The sequence below is a fragment of the Manis pentadactyla genome, chromosome 2, assembly GCF_030020395.1.
Source record: "Manis pentadactyla isolate mManPen7 chromosome 2, mManPen7.hap1, whole genome shotgun sequence".
Classification (NCBI taxonomy): domain Eukaryota; kingdom Metazoa; phylum Chordata; class Mammalia; order Pholidota; family Manidae; genus Manis; species Manis pentadactyla.
This window is the reverse complement of record NC_080020.1, coordinates 20,481,888-20,501,362: the sequence shown is the minus strand read 5'-3', so window position 1 is coordinate 20,501,362 and position 19,475 is coordinate 20,481,888.

The following is a 19,475-nucleotide window of genomic DNA, read 5'->3' as shown; positions in this document are numbered from 1 at the left end:
GTACCCACACACTATGTGAGCTAATCATAATGCCCCCTGTTCTCCCTTCTCCCTCCCTTCACAACCAGTCTTTCTAGTCCCTTAAGCTTTGGTAAATTGGTGATGGATGGAGTCTACTAAACATAATGATACTCATGTAGTTGTTGACTAATGACAAATGAGTAAATAATAAATAAGCAACTACATAAATGAATACATACATAAAAAAATAAATAATAAAATGCAGCAGTTCAGTTTAAAACAGACATGTGCACCCCTATGTTTAACACACCACTATTTATAATAACCAAGCTAAGTGTCCAACAGAAGATGAAAAGTGCAATTTTATTCAGCCAAAACAAAACAAGAAATCCTACCATTTACAACAACATGGATGGAGCTAGAGGGTAATATGTACAGTGAAATAACCCAGGCGCAGAAAGACAGGTATCAAATGATATCACTAACCTCTCAGAAGGAGAAGCAAGAGAAACTGAGTGAACAAAACAGCACCAGATTCATAGAAGCCAAGATTGGACTAACATTTACCAAAGGGAAAGAGACCGGTGTGGATAGCTGGGACTGGACGGATAAGGGGAGAGGGAAAGAAAGCGTGCATTGCGATTAGCACGTATAATGTGGGGGTCGGGGTCCCAGAGAGGCCTGTACATCACAGAGAAGACAAGTAGTGATCTTACAGCATCTTACTATGCTGATGGACAGTGACTGTGAAGGGGTATGTGGGGAGATCTTGGTGAAGGGGGGAGCCTAGTAAACATAATGTCCTCCATGTAATTGTAGATTAATGATACCAAAATATTAAAAAAAATTATAAATTGAATTAAGGAATGCAGAAAAGTGGAGACGTTTCATAAAAGAAGAGATACAAATGGCCAAAGAGTCCATGGAAAATATTCAGCAACAGTAGTCATCAAAGAAGAGCAAATTAAAATAACAGAGTGACATCCCAAATATGCTAGAATGATTAAAAAAAACAAAACCTGACACTGCCAGACCTCAACTGTTGATCAATCTGGTGGGCATGTAAAATGGTACACCATTTTGGGAAAAAGATCTGGCAGTTTGGATAAACTTAAAAACATACTGCCCTCATGGCCCTGCAATTCCACTTGCAGGCTTTTACTCAAATGAAAATGGGTGCTTATGCTTACAAAAAGACCTATACACAAACCTTCTCAGAGACTATATTCACAGTAGGCCAAACTAAAAACAGGCTTCTTAAAACATCTGTGGTTTATTCATAGAAAGAAGTACTACTCATCAATAGAAAGGACTGAATCACCAATACAAGATGATTGAATCTCACAGACATGTTGTGTAAAAAACCTTATGCAAAAACAAACCGACAATTGCAGGCGCGCCGGTCGGGCGGTGGGCAGGGGCGTTGGGCATGGGCGGGGCCGAAGGTGCCGCGGGGCGGAGCCAGGAGGTGGCGAGGGGTGGGCGCGCCGGGCGCGGGGAGCTGTCAGCGGCCGCTCTCACAGGGCCGCGTCGCTGGCTGCACCCTTCCGCCAGGAGGAGGCCTTCAGGGAACTTGCGCGGCGGCGGCGGTTCGCTGCTTCCTGGGGAGGGAAGAGCGTTCGTATGAGCGAGGCCAGGCAGGAGGCCTACACTCGAGCGCCTCCCGAGCCCGTGCCCGCGCCCACACCCGCACCCGCTGGTCCCCAGCCCGGAGGTTCCTCGAGGTCGCCTCGGAGGCGGGCCCCGGCGGCGGCGGGCCCTGGCGGAAGCGGCTCAGCAGACAAGCGGCCTCAGGGTACCGGGCGCCGCCGGGGCCGCCGCGCAGGTGCCTTGGCAAAATGACCCCGGGGTCACCGCGGCGCGGTGCCTGATGGGGGAGGCCGGGGAGCCCCTGCGGACCAACCGAGAGAGCTCAGCAGCTTGCAGGGACAGGCGGGACGCCCGCTGGGAGCTCACCCTGCTGCAACCCTCGCCTCCCTTTTTTATTTTTCCTGGCTTTCATCGTTATCTAGTCAGGAATCCGCGGGTTTCTTTTCACTATCATTGATCAACAATTATATGAGCAATATTAGAGTTAGTAGACTCCCCAGATCATCAAGTTCCCTCCCTACCACATACCCTATTAGAGTCACTATCCGTCAGCATAGTACGATTCTATAGAATCACTACTTGACTTCTCTGTATTACACTGACTTCCACGTGGAACCCCTCCCACATTATGGGAGCTAATCTTAATGCCCCCTTTCCACCCTTCTGCTTCCCTTCCCAACCAGCCTTCCTAGACGCTTACCTTTGGAAAATTGGTGATGGGGGGAGTCTAGTAAACATAATGTTACCCATGTAATTGGAGATTAATGACAAGTAAATAAATAAATAAATGATAGAATGCAGCAGCCCAGTTTTCAAAAGACATGTGCGCCCCTATGTCTATCACAGCACTATTCACAATAGCCAAGCTAACTGTCCATCAGAAGATGAGCAGTGGAATATTATTAGGCCCTATGAAGAACAGAAATCCCATCACTTGCAACAACATGGATGGAGCTAGAGGGTATTATGCACAGTGAAATAAACCCAGTGGAGAAAGACAAGTATGAAGTGATTTCACCAACCTTTGGAAAAGGAAATCCAAGAGAAACTGCATGAACAAAAGGGCACTAGATTCACAGAACCCAAGAAGACACTGACAGTTACCAAAGGGCAAGGGACTGTGGTGGATAGTTGAGAATGGAGGGATAATGGGAGAGGGAAAGAAAGCGTGCATTACGATTAGCACGTATAATGTGGGAGCGGGGTCACAGGGAGGGCTGTACAACACAGAGAAGACAAGTAGTGATTCTACAGTATCTTTTTATGCTCATGGAGAGTGACTGCAATGGGGTATCTTCCGGGAATCTTAGTGATCGGGGGAGTCAAGTAAATATAATGTTACTCATGCAATTGTATAATAATGACAGATAGATAGGTAGTTAGCTAGATGGAAAGACAGATAAATGAATGAATGCATAAATAAATAAATCCATATAAAGGAAGACAGAAAGAAAGTTAGATAGAATGTTAGAGAGACTGAAAAATAGATGGATAGATAGATAGATAGATGGATAAATAGATAGATACGTAGATAGAAAGAAAGATGAATGAATACATGACTAAATAAATACATACATGAGAGGGAAGGAAGGAAGGAAGGAGGGAGGGAGGGAGGGAGGGAGGAAGAAAGGAAGGAAGGAAGGAAGGAAGGAAGGAGCAAAGCACCAGCCCAGTTTTAAAAATCTACAATGATATGAGCTACATGATGGTTACTACACTCCCCAGATCAAGTCCACGCAACATACTCCATTACAGTCAGTGTCCATCAGCTTAGCAAGATGCTACAGAATCACGACTTAAACTCTCTGTACTATACTGACTTTCCCGTGGGACCTCCCCACACATAATGTGAGCTGGTCGTAATGCCCCCTGTACACCCTTCTCCCTCCCTTCCCAACCAGCCTTCCTAGTCCCTTACTTCCATAAATTAGTGATGGGGAGGGTCAAGTAAACATAATGTTACTCATGTAGTTGTAGACTAATGATAAATAAACAATAAGTAAGTAAGTACATATATGAATACATACATAAAAAATAAAGAATAGAATACAGCAGACCAGTTTAGAAGAGACATGTGCACCCCTATGTTTATCACAGCACTATACACAATAGCCACGGTAAGTGTCCATCAGTAGATGAACAGTGGAATATTATTCAGCCAGATGAAGAAAACCAACCCTACCATTTCAACAACATGGATGGAGCTAGAGGGTATTATGCTCAGTGAAATAAGCCACGCAGAAAACAAAAAGTGTCAAATGATTTCACTCACCTATGGAGTATAAAAGAAAGAAAGAGAGTGAAAGAACAAGACAGTAGTAGCCTCACCGAACCCAGGAAGGGACTCACGCTTACGAACGGGAATGTGACTGAGGAGGATGGGTTGGAAAGGAGAGAAGAGAGGGAAAATGGGGCATTACGAGTAGCACACATAATGTGGGCAGGCGGCAGGTATGGTCAAGGCAGTATAACACAGCAAAGATCAGTAGCACTTCTACAGCATATTCCTGGGCTGATGGACATTGACTCTTAAGGGCTATGTGCGGGGGGGACTTGGTAATGGGGGTAGTCTAAGAACCACAATGTTGCTCATGGAACTGTTTAGTACTGACACCAAAATAAAAGGAAACACACAGTACCTGGGGTCTGGATTCCATTTTTACCTGATGCTGTCAAGTTGGTCAGTGTCCACCTCACCAGAATCACAGCTGCTCCTCTAAGCATACACACTCTGTCTCTAGGAAAGAGGCACCACTGTGACATCATGGAATTTCCAGGCAACAGTGCTGCTCTTGCAAACTCCACCCCCATGGCGGGCACTGCCCAGCCGAGGGGAGCTGCATCACAAGATGAACAGGGAATATTATTCACCATATAAATAATGATTTCACTCGTGATTGGAGTATCAGAACAAAGAAAAAACTGAAGGAGAAAACAATGAGCAGTGTCACAGAAACCAGGAATGGACTACAAGTTACCAAACGGAAAGAGACCTATGTGGATAGTTGGGAAAGGAGGGATAAAGGGAGAGGGAAAGAAAGTGTGCTTTACGATTAGCATGTATAATGTGGGAGGGGGGGTCACAGGGAGGGCTGTACAACACAGAGAAGACAAGTAGTGATTCTACAGTGTCTTACTATGCTCATGGACAGTGACTGCTAAGGGGTATGTGGGGGAATCTTCATGATGGGGCGAGTCTAATAAACATAATGTTACTCATGGAATTGTGTATTAATGACAGAAAGATAGACAGGAAGATAGATTAATAGATATAGATAGACAAGAAATGAATTAATGCATGAATAAATAAATATATATGTACATAAACAAATACATTAAAAGAAAGAAAGCAGAAGCCCAGCTGAAAAAAGACACACAAACCCCTGTGTTTACCTCAGCACTATTAACAACAGCCAATCTACAATAACAGGAGCTACATTAAGGTTACTACATGCCCCAGATAAAGTCCACCAAACATACCACATTACAGTCACTGTCTGTCAGCATAGTAAGATGCTATAGAATTACTATTTGAACTCTCTGTACTAGACAGACTTCCGCACGGGAGGTACCCACACACTATGTGAGCTAATCATAATGCCCCCTGTTCTCCCTTCTCCCTCCCTTCACAACCAGTCTTTCTAGTCCCTTAAGCTTTGGTAAATTGGTGATGGATGGAGTCTACTAAACATAATGATACTCATGTAGTTGTTGACTAATGACAAATGAGTAAATAATAAATAAGCAACTACATAAATGAATACATACATAAAAAAATAAATAATAAAATGCAGCAGTTCAGTTTAAAACAGACATGTGCACCCCTATGTTTAACACACCACTATTTATAATAACCAAGCTAAGTGTCCAACAGAAGATGAAAAGTGCAATTTTATTCAGCCAAAACAAAACAAGAAATCCTACCATTTACAACAACATGGATGGAGCTAGAGGGTAATATGTACAGTGAAATAAGCCAGGCGCAGAAAGACAGGTATCAAATGATATCACTAACCTCTCAGAAGGAGAAGCAAGAGAAACTGAGTGAACAAAACAGCACCAGATTCATAGAAGCCAAGATTGGACTAACATTTACCAAAGGGAAAGAGACCGGTGTGGATAGCTGGGACTGGACGGATAAGGGGAGAGGGAAAGAAAGCGTGCATTGCGATTAGCACGTATAATGTGGGGGTCGGGGTCCCAGAGAGGCCTGTACATCACAGAGAAGACAAGTAGTGATCTTACAGCATCTTACTATGCTGATGGACAGTGACTGTGAAGGGGTATGTGGGGAGATCTTGGTGAAGGGGGGAGCCTAGTAAACATAATGTCCTCCATGTAATTGTAGATTAATGATACCAAAATATTAAAAAAAATTATAAATTGAATTAAGGAATGCAGAAAAGTGGAGACGTTTCATAAAAGAAGAGATACAAATGGCCAAAGAGTCCATGGAAAATATTCAGCAACAGTAGTCATCAAAGAAGAGCAAATTAAAATAACAGAGTGACATCCCAAATATGCTAGAATGATTAAAAAAAACAAAACCTGACACTGCCAGACCTCAACTGTTGATCAATCTGGTGGGCATGTAAAATGGTACACCATTTTGGGAAAAAGATCTGGCAGTTTGGATAAACTTAAAAACATACTGCCCTCATGGCCCTGCAATTCCACTTGCAGGCTTTTACTCAAATGAAAATGGGTGCTTATGCTTACAAAAAGACCTATACACAAACCTTCTCAGAGACTATATTCACAGTAGGCCAAACTAAAAACAGGCTTCTTAAAACATCTGTGGTTTATTCATAGAAAGAAGTACTACTCATCAATAGAAAGGACTGAATCACCAATACAAGATGATTGAATCTCACAGACATGTTGTGTAAAAAACCTTATGCAAAAACAAACCGACAATTGCAGGCGCGCCGGTCGGGCGGTGGGCAGGGGCGTTGGGCATGGGCGGGGCCGAAGGTGCCGCGGGGCGGAGCCAGGAGGTGGCGAGGGGTGGGCGCGCCGGGCGCGGGGAGCTGTCAGCGGCCGCTCTCACAGGGCCGCGTCGCTGGCTGCACCCTTCCGCCAGGAGGAGGCCTTCAGGGAACTTGCGCGGCGGCGGCGGTTCGCTGCTTCCTGGGGAGGGAAGAGCGTTCGTATGAGCGAGGCCAGGCAGGAGGCCTACACTCGAGCGCCTCCCGAGCCCGTGCCCGCGCCCACACCCGCACCCGCTGGTCCCCAGCCCGGAGGTTCCTCGAGGTCGCCTCGGAGGCGGGCCCCGGCGGCGGCGGGCCCTGGCGGAAGCGGCTCAGCAGACAAGCGGCCTCAGGGTACCGGGCGCCGCCGGGGCCGCCGCGCAGGTGCCTTGGCAAAATGACCCCGGGGTCACCGCGGCGCGGTGCCTGATGGGGGAGGCCGGGGAGCCCCTGCGGACCAACCGAGAGAGCTCAGCAGCTTGCAGGGACAGGCGGGACGCCCGCTGGGAGCTCACCCTGCTGCAACCCTCGCCTCCCTTTTTTATTTTTCCTGGCTTTCATCGTTATCTAGTCAGGAATCCGCGGGTTTCTTTTCACTATCATTGATCAACAATTATATGAGCAATATTAGAGTTAGTAGACTCCCCAGATCATCAAGTTCCCTCCCTACCACATACCCTATTAGAGTCACTATCCGTCAGCATAGTACGATTCTATAGAATCACTACTTGACTTCTCTGTATTACACTGACTTCCACGTGGAACCCCTCCCACATTATGGGAGCTAATCTTAATGCCCCCTTTCCACCCTTCTGCTTCCCTTCCCAACCAGCCTTCCTAGACGCTTACCTTTGGAAAATTGGTGATGGGGGGAGTCTAGTAAACATAATGTTACCCATGTAATTGGAGATTAATGACAAGTAAATAAATAAATAAATGATAGAATGCAGCAGCCCAGTTTTCAAAAGACATGTGCGCCCCTATGTCTATCACAGCACTATTCACAATAGCCAAGCTAACTGTCCATCAGAAGATGAGCAGTGGAATATTATTAGGCCCTATGAAGAACAGAAATCCCATCACTTGCAACAACATGGATGGAGCTAGAGGGTATTATGCACAGTGAAATAAACCCAGTGGAGAAAGACAAGTATGAAGTGATTTCACCAACATTTGGAAAAGGAAATCCAAGAGAAACTGCATGAACAAAAGGGCACTAGATTCACAGAACCCAAGAAGACACTGACAGTTACCAAAGGGCAAGGGACTGTGGTGGATAGTTGAGAATGGAGGGATAATGGGAGAGGGAAAGAAAGCGTGCATTACGATTAGCACGTATAATGTGGGAGCGGGGTCACAGGGAGGGCTGTACAACACAGAGAAGACAAGTAGTGATTCTACAGTATCTTTTTATGCTCATGGAGAGTGACTGCAATGGGGTATCTTCCGGGAATCTTAGTGATCGGGGGAGTCAAGTAAATATAATGTTACTCATGCAATTGTATAATAATGACAGATAGATAGGTAGTTAGCTAGATGGAAAGACAGATAAATGAATGAATGCATAAATAAATAAATCCATATAAAGGAAGACAGAAAGAAAGTTAGATAGAATGTTAGAGAGACTGAAAAATAGATGGATAGATAGATAGATAGATGGATAAATAGATAGATACGTAGATAGAAAGAAAGATGAATGAATACATGACTAAATAAATACATACATGAGAGGGAAGGAAGGAAGGAAGGAGGGAGGGAGGGAGGGAGGGAGGAAGAAAGGAAGGAAGGAAGGAAGGAAGGAAGGAAGGAAGGAGCAAAGCACCAGCCCAGTTTTAAAAATCTACAATGATATGAGCTACATGATGGTTACTACACTCCCCAGATCAAGTCCACGCAACATACTCCATTACAGTCAGTGTCCATCAGCTTAGCAAGATGCTACAGAATCACTACTTAAACTCTCTGTACTATACTGACTTTCCCGTGGGACCTCCCCACACATAATGTGAGCTGGTCGTAATGCCCCCTGTACACCCTTCTCCCTCCCTTCCCAACCAGCCTTCCTAGTCCCTTACTTCCATAAATTAGTGATGGGGAGGGTCAAGTAAACATAATGTTACTCATGTAGTTGTAGACTAATGATAAATAAACAATAAGTAAGTAAGTACATATATGAATACATACATAAAAAATAAAGAATAGAATACAGCAGACCAGTTTAGAAGAGACATGTGCACCCCTATGTTTATCACAGCACTATACACAATAGCCACGGTAAGTGTCCATCAGTAGATGAACAGTGGAATATTATTCAGCCAGATGAAGAAAACCAACCCTACCATTTCAACAACATGGATGGAGCTAGAGGGTATTATGCTCAGTGAAATAAGCCACGCAGAAAACAAAAAGTGTCAAATGATTTCACTCACCTATGGAGTATAAAAAAAAGAAAGAGAGTGAAAGAACAAGACAGTAGTAGCCTCACCGAACCCAGGAAGGGACTCACGCTTACGAACGGGAATGTGACTGAGGAGGATGGGTTGGAAAGGAGAGAAGAGAGGGAAAATGGGGCATTACGAGTAGCACACATAATGTGGGCAGGCGGCAGGTATGGTCAAGGCAGTATAACACAGCAAAGATCAGTAGCACTTCTACAGCATATTCCTGGGCTGATGGACATTGACTCTTAAGGGCTATGTGTGGGGGGGACTTGGTAATGTGGGTAGTCTAACAACCATAATGTTGCTCATGGAACTGTTTAGTACTGACACCAAAATAAAAGGAAACACACAGTACCTTGGGTCTGGATTCCAAGTTTACCTGATGCTGTCAAGTTGGTCAGTGTCCACCTCACCAGAATTACAGCTGCTCCTCTAAGCATACACATTCTGTCTCTAGGAAAGAGGCACCACTGTGACATCATGGAATTTCCAGGCAACAGTGCTGCTCTTGCAAACTCCACCCCCATGGCGGGCACTGCCCAGCCGTGGGGAGCTGCATCACAAGATGAACAGGGAATATTATTCACCATATAAATAATGATTTCACTCGTAATTGGAGTATCAGAACAAAGAAAATACTGAAGGATAAAACATGAGCAGCCTCACAGAAACCAGGAATGGACTACAAGTTACCAAAGGGAAAGAGACCGGGGTGGATAGTTGGGACAGGAGGGATAAAGGGAGAGGGAAAGAAAGTGTGCTTTACGATTAGCATGTATAATGTGGGAGGGGGGGTCACAGGGAGGGCTGTACAACACAGAGAAGACAAGTAGTGATTCTACAGTGTCTTACTATGCTCATGGACAGTGACTGCTAAGGGGTATGTGGGGGAATCTTCATGATGGGGCGAGTCTAATAAACATAATGTTACTCATGGAATTGTGTATTAATGACAGAAAGATAGACAGGAAGATAGATTAATAGATATAGATAGACAAGAAATGAATTAATGCATGAATAAATAAATATATATGTACATAAACACATACATTAAAAGAAAGAAAGCAGAAGCCCAGCTGAAAAAAGACACACAAACCCCTGTGTTTACCACAGCACTATTAACAACAGCCAATCTACAATAACAGGAGCTACATTAAGGTTACTACATGCCCCAGATAAAGTCCACCAAACATACCACATTACAGTCACTGTCTGTCAGCATAGTAAGATGCTATAGAATTACTATTTGAACTCTCTGTACTAGACAGACTTCCGCACGGGAGGTACCCACACACTATGTGAGCTAATCATAATGCCCCCTGTTCTCCCTTCTCCCTCCCTTCACAACCAGTCTTTCTAGTCCCTTAAGCTTTGGTAAATTGGTGATGGATGGAGTCTACTAAACATAATGATACTCATGTAGTTGTTGACTAATGACAAATGAGTAAATAATAAATAAGCAACTACATAAATGAATACATACATAAAAAAATAAATAATAAAATGCAGCAGTTCAGTTTAAAACAGACATGTGCACCCCTATGTTTAACACACCACTATTTATAATAACCAAGCTAAGTGTCCAACAGAAGATGAAAAGTGCAATTTTATTCAGCCAAAACAAAACAAGAAATCCTACCATTTACAACAACATGGATGGAGCTAGAGGGTAATATGTACAGTGAAATAAGCCAGGCGCAGAAAGACAGGTATCAAATGATATCACTAACCTCTCAGAAGGAGAAGCAAGAGAAACTGAGTGAACAAAACAGCACCAGATTCATAGAAGCCAAGATTGGACTAACATTTACCAAAGGGAAAGAGACCGGTGTGGATAGCTGGGACTGGACGGATAAGGGGAGAGGGAAAGAAAGCGTGCATTGCGATTAGCACGTATAATGTGGGGGTCGGGGTCCCAGAGAGGCCTGTACATCACAGAGAAGACAAGTAGTGATCTTACAGCATCTTACTATGCTGATGGACAGTGACTGTGAAGGGGTATGTGGGGAGATCTTGGTGAAGGGGGGAGCCTAGTAAACATAATGTCCTCCATGTAATTGTAGATTAATGATACCAAAATATTTAAAAAAATTATAAATTGAATTAAGGAATGCAGAAAAGTGGAGACGTTTCATAAAAGAAGAGATACAAATGGCCAAAGAGTCCATGGAAAATATTCAGCAACAGTAGTCATCAAAGAAGAGCAAATTAAAATAACAGAGTGACATCCCAAATATGCTAGAATGATTAAAAAAAACAAAACCTGACACTGCCAGACCTCAACTGTTGATCAATCTGGTGGGCATGTAAAATGGTACACCATTTTGGGAAAAAGATCTGGCAGTTTGGATAAACTTAAAAACATACTGCCCTCATGGCCCTGCAATTCCACTTGCAGGCTTTTACTCAAATGAAAATGGGTGCTTATGCTTACAAAAAGACCTATACACAAACCTTCTCAGAGACTATATTCACAGTAGGCCAAACTAAAAACAGGCTTCTTAAAACATCTGTGGTTTATTCATAGAAAGAAGTACTACTCATCAATAGAAAGGACTGAATCACCAATACAAGATGATTGAATCTCACAGACATGTTGTGTAAAAAACCTTATGCAAAAACAAACCGACAATTGCAGGCGCGCCGGTCGGGCGGTGGGCAGGGGCGTTGGGCATGGGCGGGGCCGAAGGTGCCGCGGGGCGGAGCCAGGAGGTGGCGAGGGGTGGGCGCGCCGGGCGCGGGGAGCTGTCAGCGGCCGCTCTCACAGGGCCGCGTCGCTGGCTGCACCCTTCCGCCAGGAGGAGGCCTTCAGGGAACTTGCGCGGCGGCGGCGGTTCGCTGCTTCCTGGGGAGGGAAGAGCGTTCGTATGAGCGAGGCCAGGCAGGAGGCCTACACTCGAGCGCCACCCGAGCCCGTGCCCGCGCCCACACCCGCACCCGCTGGTCCCCAGCCCGGAGGTTCCTCGAGGTCGCCTCGGAGGCGGGCCCCGGCGGCGGCGGGCCCTGGCGGAAGCGGCTCAGCAGACAAGCGGCCTCAGGGTACCGGGCGCCGCCGGGGCCGCCGCGCAGGTGCCTTGGCAAAATGACCCCGGGGTCACCGCGGCGCGGTGCCTGATGGGGGAGGCCGGGGAGCCCCTGCGGACCAACCGAGAGAGCTCAGCAGCTTGCAGGGACAGGCGGGACGCCCGCTGGGAGCTCACCCTGCTGCAACCCTCGCCTCCCTTTTTTATTTTTCCTGGCTTTCATCGTTATCTAGTCAGGAATCCGCGGGTTTCTTTTCACTATCATTGATCAACAATTATATGAGCAATATTAGAGTTAGTAGACTCCCCAGATCATCAAGTTCCCTCCCTACCACATACCCTATTAGAGTCACTATCCGTCAGCATAGTACGATTCTATAGAATCACTACTTGACTTCTCTGTATTACACTGACTTCCACGTGGAACCCCTCCCACATTATGGGAGCTAATCTTAATGCCCCCTTTCCACCCTTCTGCTTCCCTTCCCAACCAGCCTTCCTAGACGCTTACCTTTGGAAAATTGGTGATGGGGGGAGTCTAGTAAACATAATGTTACCCATGTAATTGGAGATTAATGACAAGTAAATAAATAAATAAATGATAGAATGCAGCAGCCCAGTTTTCAAAAGACATGTGCGCCCCTATGTCTATCACAGCACTATTCACAATAGCCAAGCTAACTGTCCATCAGAAGATGAGCAGTGGAATATTATTAGGCCCTATGAAGAACAGAAATCCCATCACTTGCAACAACATGGATGGAGCTAGAGGGTATTATGCACAGTGAAATAAACCCAGTGGAGAAAGACAAGTATGAAGTGATTTCACCAACATTTGGAAAAGGAAATCCAAGAGAAACTGCATGAACAAAAGGGCACTAGATTCACAGAACCCAAGAAGACACTGACAGTTACCAAAGGGCAAGGGACTGTGGTGGATAGTTGAGAATGGAGGGATAATGGGAGAGGGAAAGAAAGCGTGCATTACGATTAGCACGTATAATGTGGGAGTGGGGTCACAGGGAGGGCTGTACAACACAGAGAAGACAAGTAGTGATTCTACAGTATCTTTTTATGCTCATGGAGAGTGACTGCAATGGGGTATCTTCCGGGAATCTTAGTGATCGGGGGAGTCAAGTAAATATAATGTTACTCATGCAATTGTATAATAATGACAGATAGATAGGTAGTTAGCTAGATGGAAAGACAGATAAATGAATGAATGCATAAATAAATAAATCCATATAAAGGAAGACAGAAAGAAAGTTAGATAGAATGTTAGAGAGACTGAAAAATAGATGGATAGATAGATAGATAGATGGATAAATAGATAGATACGTAGATAGAAAGAAAGATGAATGAATACATGACTAAATAAATACATACATGAGAGGGAAGGAAGGAAGGAAGGAGGGAGGGAGGGAGGGAGGGAGGAAGAAAGGAAGGAAGGAAGGAAGGAGCAAAGCACCAGCCCAGTTTTAAAAATCTACAATGATATGAGCTACATGATGGTTACTACACTCCCCAGATCAAGTCCACGGAACATACTCCATTACAGTCAGTGTCCATCAGCTTAGCAAGATGCTACAGAATCACTACTTAAACTCTCTGTACTATACTGACTTTCCCGTGGGACCTCCCCACACATAATGTGAGCTGGTCGTAATGCCCCCTGTACACCCTTCTCCCTCCCTTCCCAACCAGCCTTCCTAGTCCCTTACTTCCATAAATTAGTGATGGGGAGGGTCAAGTAAACATAATGTTACTCATGTAGTTGTAGACTAATGATAAATAAACAATAAGTAAGTAAGTACATATATGAATACATACATAAAAAATAAAGAATAGAATACAGCAGACCAGTTTAGAAGAGACATGTGCACCCCTATGTTTATCACAGCACTATACACAATAGCCACGGTAAGTGTCCATCAGTAGATGAACAGTGGAATATTATTCAGCCAGATGAAGAAAACCAACCCTACCATTTCAACAACATGGATGGAGCTAGAGGGTATTATGCTCAGTGAAATAAGCCACGCAGAAAACAAAAAGTGTCAAATGATTTCACTCACCTATGGAGTATAAAAAAAAGAAAGAGAGTGAAAGAACAAGACAGTAGTAGCCTCACCGAACCCAGGAAGGGACTCACGCTTACGAACGGGAATGTGACTGAGGAGGATGGGTTGGAAAGGAGAGAAGAGAGGGAAAATGGGGCATTACGAGTAGCACACATAATGTGGGCAGGCGGCAGGTATGGTCAAGGCAGTATAACACAGCAAAGATCAGTAGCACTTCTACAGCATATTCCTGGGCTGATGGACATTGACTCTTAAGGGCTATGTGTGGGGGGGACTTGGTAATGGGGGTAGTCTAACAACCATAATGTTGCTCATGGAACTGTTTAGTACTGACACCAAAATAAAAGGAAACACACAGTACCTTGGGTCTGGATTCCAAGTTTACCTGATGCTGTCAAGTTGGTCAGTGTCCACCTCACCAGAATCACAGCTGCTCCTCTAAGCATACACATTCTGTCTCTAGGAAAGAGGCACCACTGTGACATCATGGAATTTCCAGGCAACAGTGCTGCTCTTGCAAACTCCACCCCCATGGCGGGCACTGCCCAGCCGTGGGGAGCTGCATCACAAGATGAACAGGGAATATTATTCACCATATAAATAATGATTTCACTCGTAATTGGAGTATCAGAACAAAGAAAATACTGAAGGATAAAACATGAGCAGCCTCACAGAAACCAGGAATGGACTACAAGTTACCAAAGGGAAAGAGACCGGGGTGGATAGTTGGGACAGGAGGGATAAAGGGAGAGGGAAAGAAAGTGTGCTTTACGATTAGCATGTATAATGTGGGAGGGGGGGTCACAGGGAGGGCTGTACAACACAGAGAAGACAAGTAGTGATTCTACAGTGTCTTACTATGCTCATGGACAGTGACTGCTAAGGGGTATGTGGGGGAATCTTCATGATGGGGCGAGTCTAATAAACATAATGTTACTCATGGAATTGTGTATTAATGACAGAAAGATAGACAGGAAGATAGATTAATAGATATAGATAGACAAGAAATGAATTAATGCATGAATAAATAAATATATATGTACATAAACACATACATTAAAAGAAAGAAAGCAGAAGCCCAGCTGAAAAAAGACACACAAACCCCTGTGTTTACCACAGCACTATTAACAACAGCCAATCTACAATAACAGGAGCTACATTAAGGTTACTACATGCCCCAGATAAAGTCCACCAAACATACCACATTACAGTCACTGTCTGTCAGCATAGTAAGATGCTATAGAATTACTATTTGAACTCTCTGTACTAGACAGACTTCCGCACGGGAGGTACCCACACACTATGTGAGCTAATCATAATGCCCCCTGTTCTCCCTTCTCCCTCCCTTCACAACCAGTCTTTCTAGTCCCTTAAGCTTTGGTAAATTGGTGATGGATGGAGTCTACTAAACATAATGATACTCATGTAGTTGTTGACTAATGACAAATGAGTAAATAATAAATAAGCAACTACATAAATGAATACATACATAAAAAAATAAATAATAAAATGCAGCAGTTCAGTTTAAAACAGACATGTGCACCCCTATGTTTAACACACCACTATTTATAATAACCAAGCTAAGTGTCCAACAGAAGATGAAAAGTGCAATTTTATTCAGCCAAAACAAAACAAGAAATCCTACCATTTACAACAACATGGATGGAGCTAGAGGGTAATATGTACAGTGAAATAAGCCAGGCGCAGAAAGACAGGTATCAAATGATATCACTAACCTCTCAGAAGGAGAAGCAAGAGAAACTGAGTGAACAAAACAGCACCAGATTCATAGAAGCCAAGATTGGACTAACATTTACCAAAGGGAAAGAGACCGGTGTGGATAGCTGGGACTGGACGGATAAGGGGAGAGGGAAAGAAAGCGTGCATTGCGATTAGCACGTATAATGTGGGGGTCGGGGTCCCAGAGAGGCCTGTACATCACAGAGAAGACAAGTAGTGATCTTACAGCATCTTACTATGCTGATGGACAGTGACTGTGAAGGGGTATGTGGGGAGATCTTGGTGAAGGGGGGAGCCTAGTAAACATAATGTCCTCCATGTAATTGTAGATTAATGATACCAAAATATTAAAAAAAATTATAAATTGAATTAAGGAATGCAGAAAAGTGGAGACGTTTCATAAAAGAAGAGATACAAATGGCCAAAGAGTCCATGGAAAATATTCAGCAACAGTAGTCATCAAAGAAGAGCAAATTAAAATAACAGAGTGACATCCCAAATATGCTAGAATGATTAAAAAAAACAAAACCTGACACTGCCAGACCTCAACTGTTGATCAATCTGGTGGGCATGTAAAATGGTACACCATTTTGGGAAAAAGATCTGGCAGTTTGGATAAACTTAAAAACATACTGCCCTCATGGCCCTGCAATTCCACTTGCAGGCTTTTACTCAAATGAAAATGGGTGCTTATGCTTACAAAAAGACCTATACACAAACCTTCTCAGAGACTATATTCACAGTAGGCCAAACTAAAAACAGGCTTCTTAAAACATCTGTGGTTTATTCATAGAAAGAAGTACTACTCATCAATAGAAAGGACTGAATCACCAATACAAGATGATTGAATCTCACAGACATGTTGTGTAAAAAACCTTATGCAAAAACAAACCGACAATTGCAGGCGCGCCGGTCGGGCGGTGGGCAGGGGCGTTGGGCATGGGCGGGGCCGAAGGTGCCGCGGGGCGGAGCCAGGAGGTGGCGAGGGGTGGGCGCGCCGGGCGCGGGGAGCTGTCAGCGGCCGCTCTCACAGGGCCGCGTCGCTGGCTGCACCCTTCCGCCAGGAGGAGGTCTTCAGGGAACTTGCGCGGCGGCGGCGGTTCGCTGTTTCCTGGGGAGGGAAGAGCGTTCGTATGAGCGAGGCCAGGCAGGAGGCCTACACTCGAGCGCCTCCCGAGCCCGTGCCCGCGCCCACACCCGCACCCGCTGGTCCCCAGCCCGGAGGTTCCTCGAGGTCGCCTCGGAGGCGGGCCCCGGCGGCGGCGGGCCCTGGCGGAAGCGGCTCAGCAGACAAGCGGCCTCAGGGTACCGGGCGCCGCCGGGGCCGCCGCGCAGGTGCCTTGGCAAAATGACCCCGGGGTCACCGCGGCGCGGTGCCTGATGGGGGAGGCCGGGGAGCCCCTGCGGACCTACCGAGAGAGCTCAGCAGCTTGCAGGGACAGGCGGGACGCCCGCTGGGAGCTCACCCTGCTGCAACCCTCGCCTCCCTTTTTTATTTTTCCTGGCTTTCATCGTTATCTAGTCAGGAATCCGCGGGTTTCTTTTCACTATCATTGATCAACAATTATATGAGCAATATTAGAGTTAGTAGACTCCCCAGATCATCAAGTTCCCTCCCTACCACATACCCTATTAGAGTCACTATCCGTCAGCATAGTACGATTCTATAGAATCACTACTTGACTTCTCTGTATTACACTGACTTCCACGTGGAACCCCTCCCACATTATGGGAGCTAATCTTAATGCCCCCTTTCCACCCTTCTGCTTCCCTTCCCAACCAGCCTTCCTAGACGCTTACCTTTGGAAAATTGGTGATGGGGGGAGTCTAGTAAACATAATGTTACCCATGTAATTGGAGATTAATGACAAGTAACTAAATAAATAAATGATAGAATGCAGCAGCCCAGTTTTCAAAAGACATGTGCGCCCCTATGTCTATCACAGCACTATTCACAATAGCCAAGCTAACTGTCCATCAGAAGATGAGCAGTGGAATATTATTAGGCCCTATGAAGAACAGAAATCCCATCACTTGCAACAACATGGATGGAGCTAGAGGGTATTATGCACAGTGAAATAAACCCAGTGGAGAAAGACAAGTATGAAGTGATTTCACCAACATTTGGAAAAGGAAATCCAAGAGAAACTGCATGAACAAAAGGGCACTAGATTCACAGAACCCAAGAAGACACTGACAGTTACCAAAGGGCAAGGGACTGTGGTGGATAGTTGAGAATGGAGGGATAATGGGAGAGAGAAAGAAAGCGTGCATTACGATTAGCACGTATAATGTGGGAGCGGGGTCACAGGGAGGGCTGTACAACACAGAGAAGACAAGTAGTGATTCTACAGTATCTTATTATGCTCATGGAGAGTGACTGCAATGGGGTATCTTCCGGGAATCTTAGTGATCGGGGGAGTCAAGTAAATATAATGTTACTCATGCAATTGTATAATAATGACAGATAGATAGGTAGTTAGCTAGATGGAAAGACAGATAAATGAATGAATGCATAAATAAATAAATCCATATAAAGGAAGACAGAAAGAAAGTTAGATAGAATGTTAGAGAGACTGAAAAATAGATGGATAGATAGATAGATAGATGGATAAATAGATAGATACGTAGATAGAAAGAAAGATGAATGAATACATGACTAAATAAATACATACATGAGAGGGAAGGAAGGAAGGAAGGAGGGAGGGAGGGAGGGAGGGAGGAAGAAAGGAAGGAAGGAAGGAAGGAAGGAAGGAGCAAAGCACCAGCCCAGTTTTAAAAATCTACAATGATATGAGCTACATGATGGTTACTACACTCCCCAGATCAAGTCCACGCAACATACTCCATTACAGTCAGTGTCCATCAGCTTAGCAAGATGCTACAGAATCACGACTTAAACTCTCTGTACTATACTGACTTTCCCGTGGGACCTCCCCACACATAATGTGAGCTGGTCGTAATGCCCCCTGTACACCCTTCTCCCTCCCTTCCCAACCAGCATTCCTAGTCCCTTACTTCCATAAATTAGTGATGGGGAGGGTCAAGTAAACATAATGTTACTCATGTAGTTGTAGACTAATGATAAATAAACAATAAGTAAGTAAGTACATATATGAATACATACATAAAAAATAAAGAATAGAATACAGCAGACCAGTTTAGAAGAGACATGTGCACCCCTATGTTTATCACAGCACTATACACAATAGCCACGGTAAGTGTCCATCAGTAGATGAACAGTGGAATATTATTCAGCCAGATGAAGAAAACCAACCCTACCATTTCAACAACATGGATGGAGCTAGAGGGTATTATGCTCAGTGAAATAAGCCACGCAGAAAACAAAAAGTGTCAAATGATTTCACTCACCTATGGAGTATAAAAAAAAGAAAGAGAGTGAAAGAACAAGACAGTAGTAGCCTCACCGAACCCAGGAAGGGACTCACGGTTACGAACGGGAATGTGACTGAGGAGGATGGGTTGGAAAGGAGAGAAGAGAGGGAAAATGGGGCATTACGAGTAGCACACATAATGTGGGCAGGCGGCAGGTATGGTCAAGGCAGTATAACACCGCAAAGATCAGTCGCACTTCTACAGCATATTCCTGGGCTGGCGGACATTGACTCTTAAGGGCTATGTGTGGTGGGGACTTGGTAATGGGGGTAG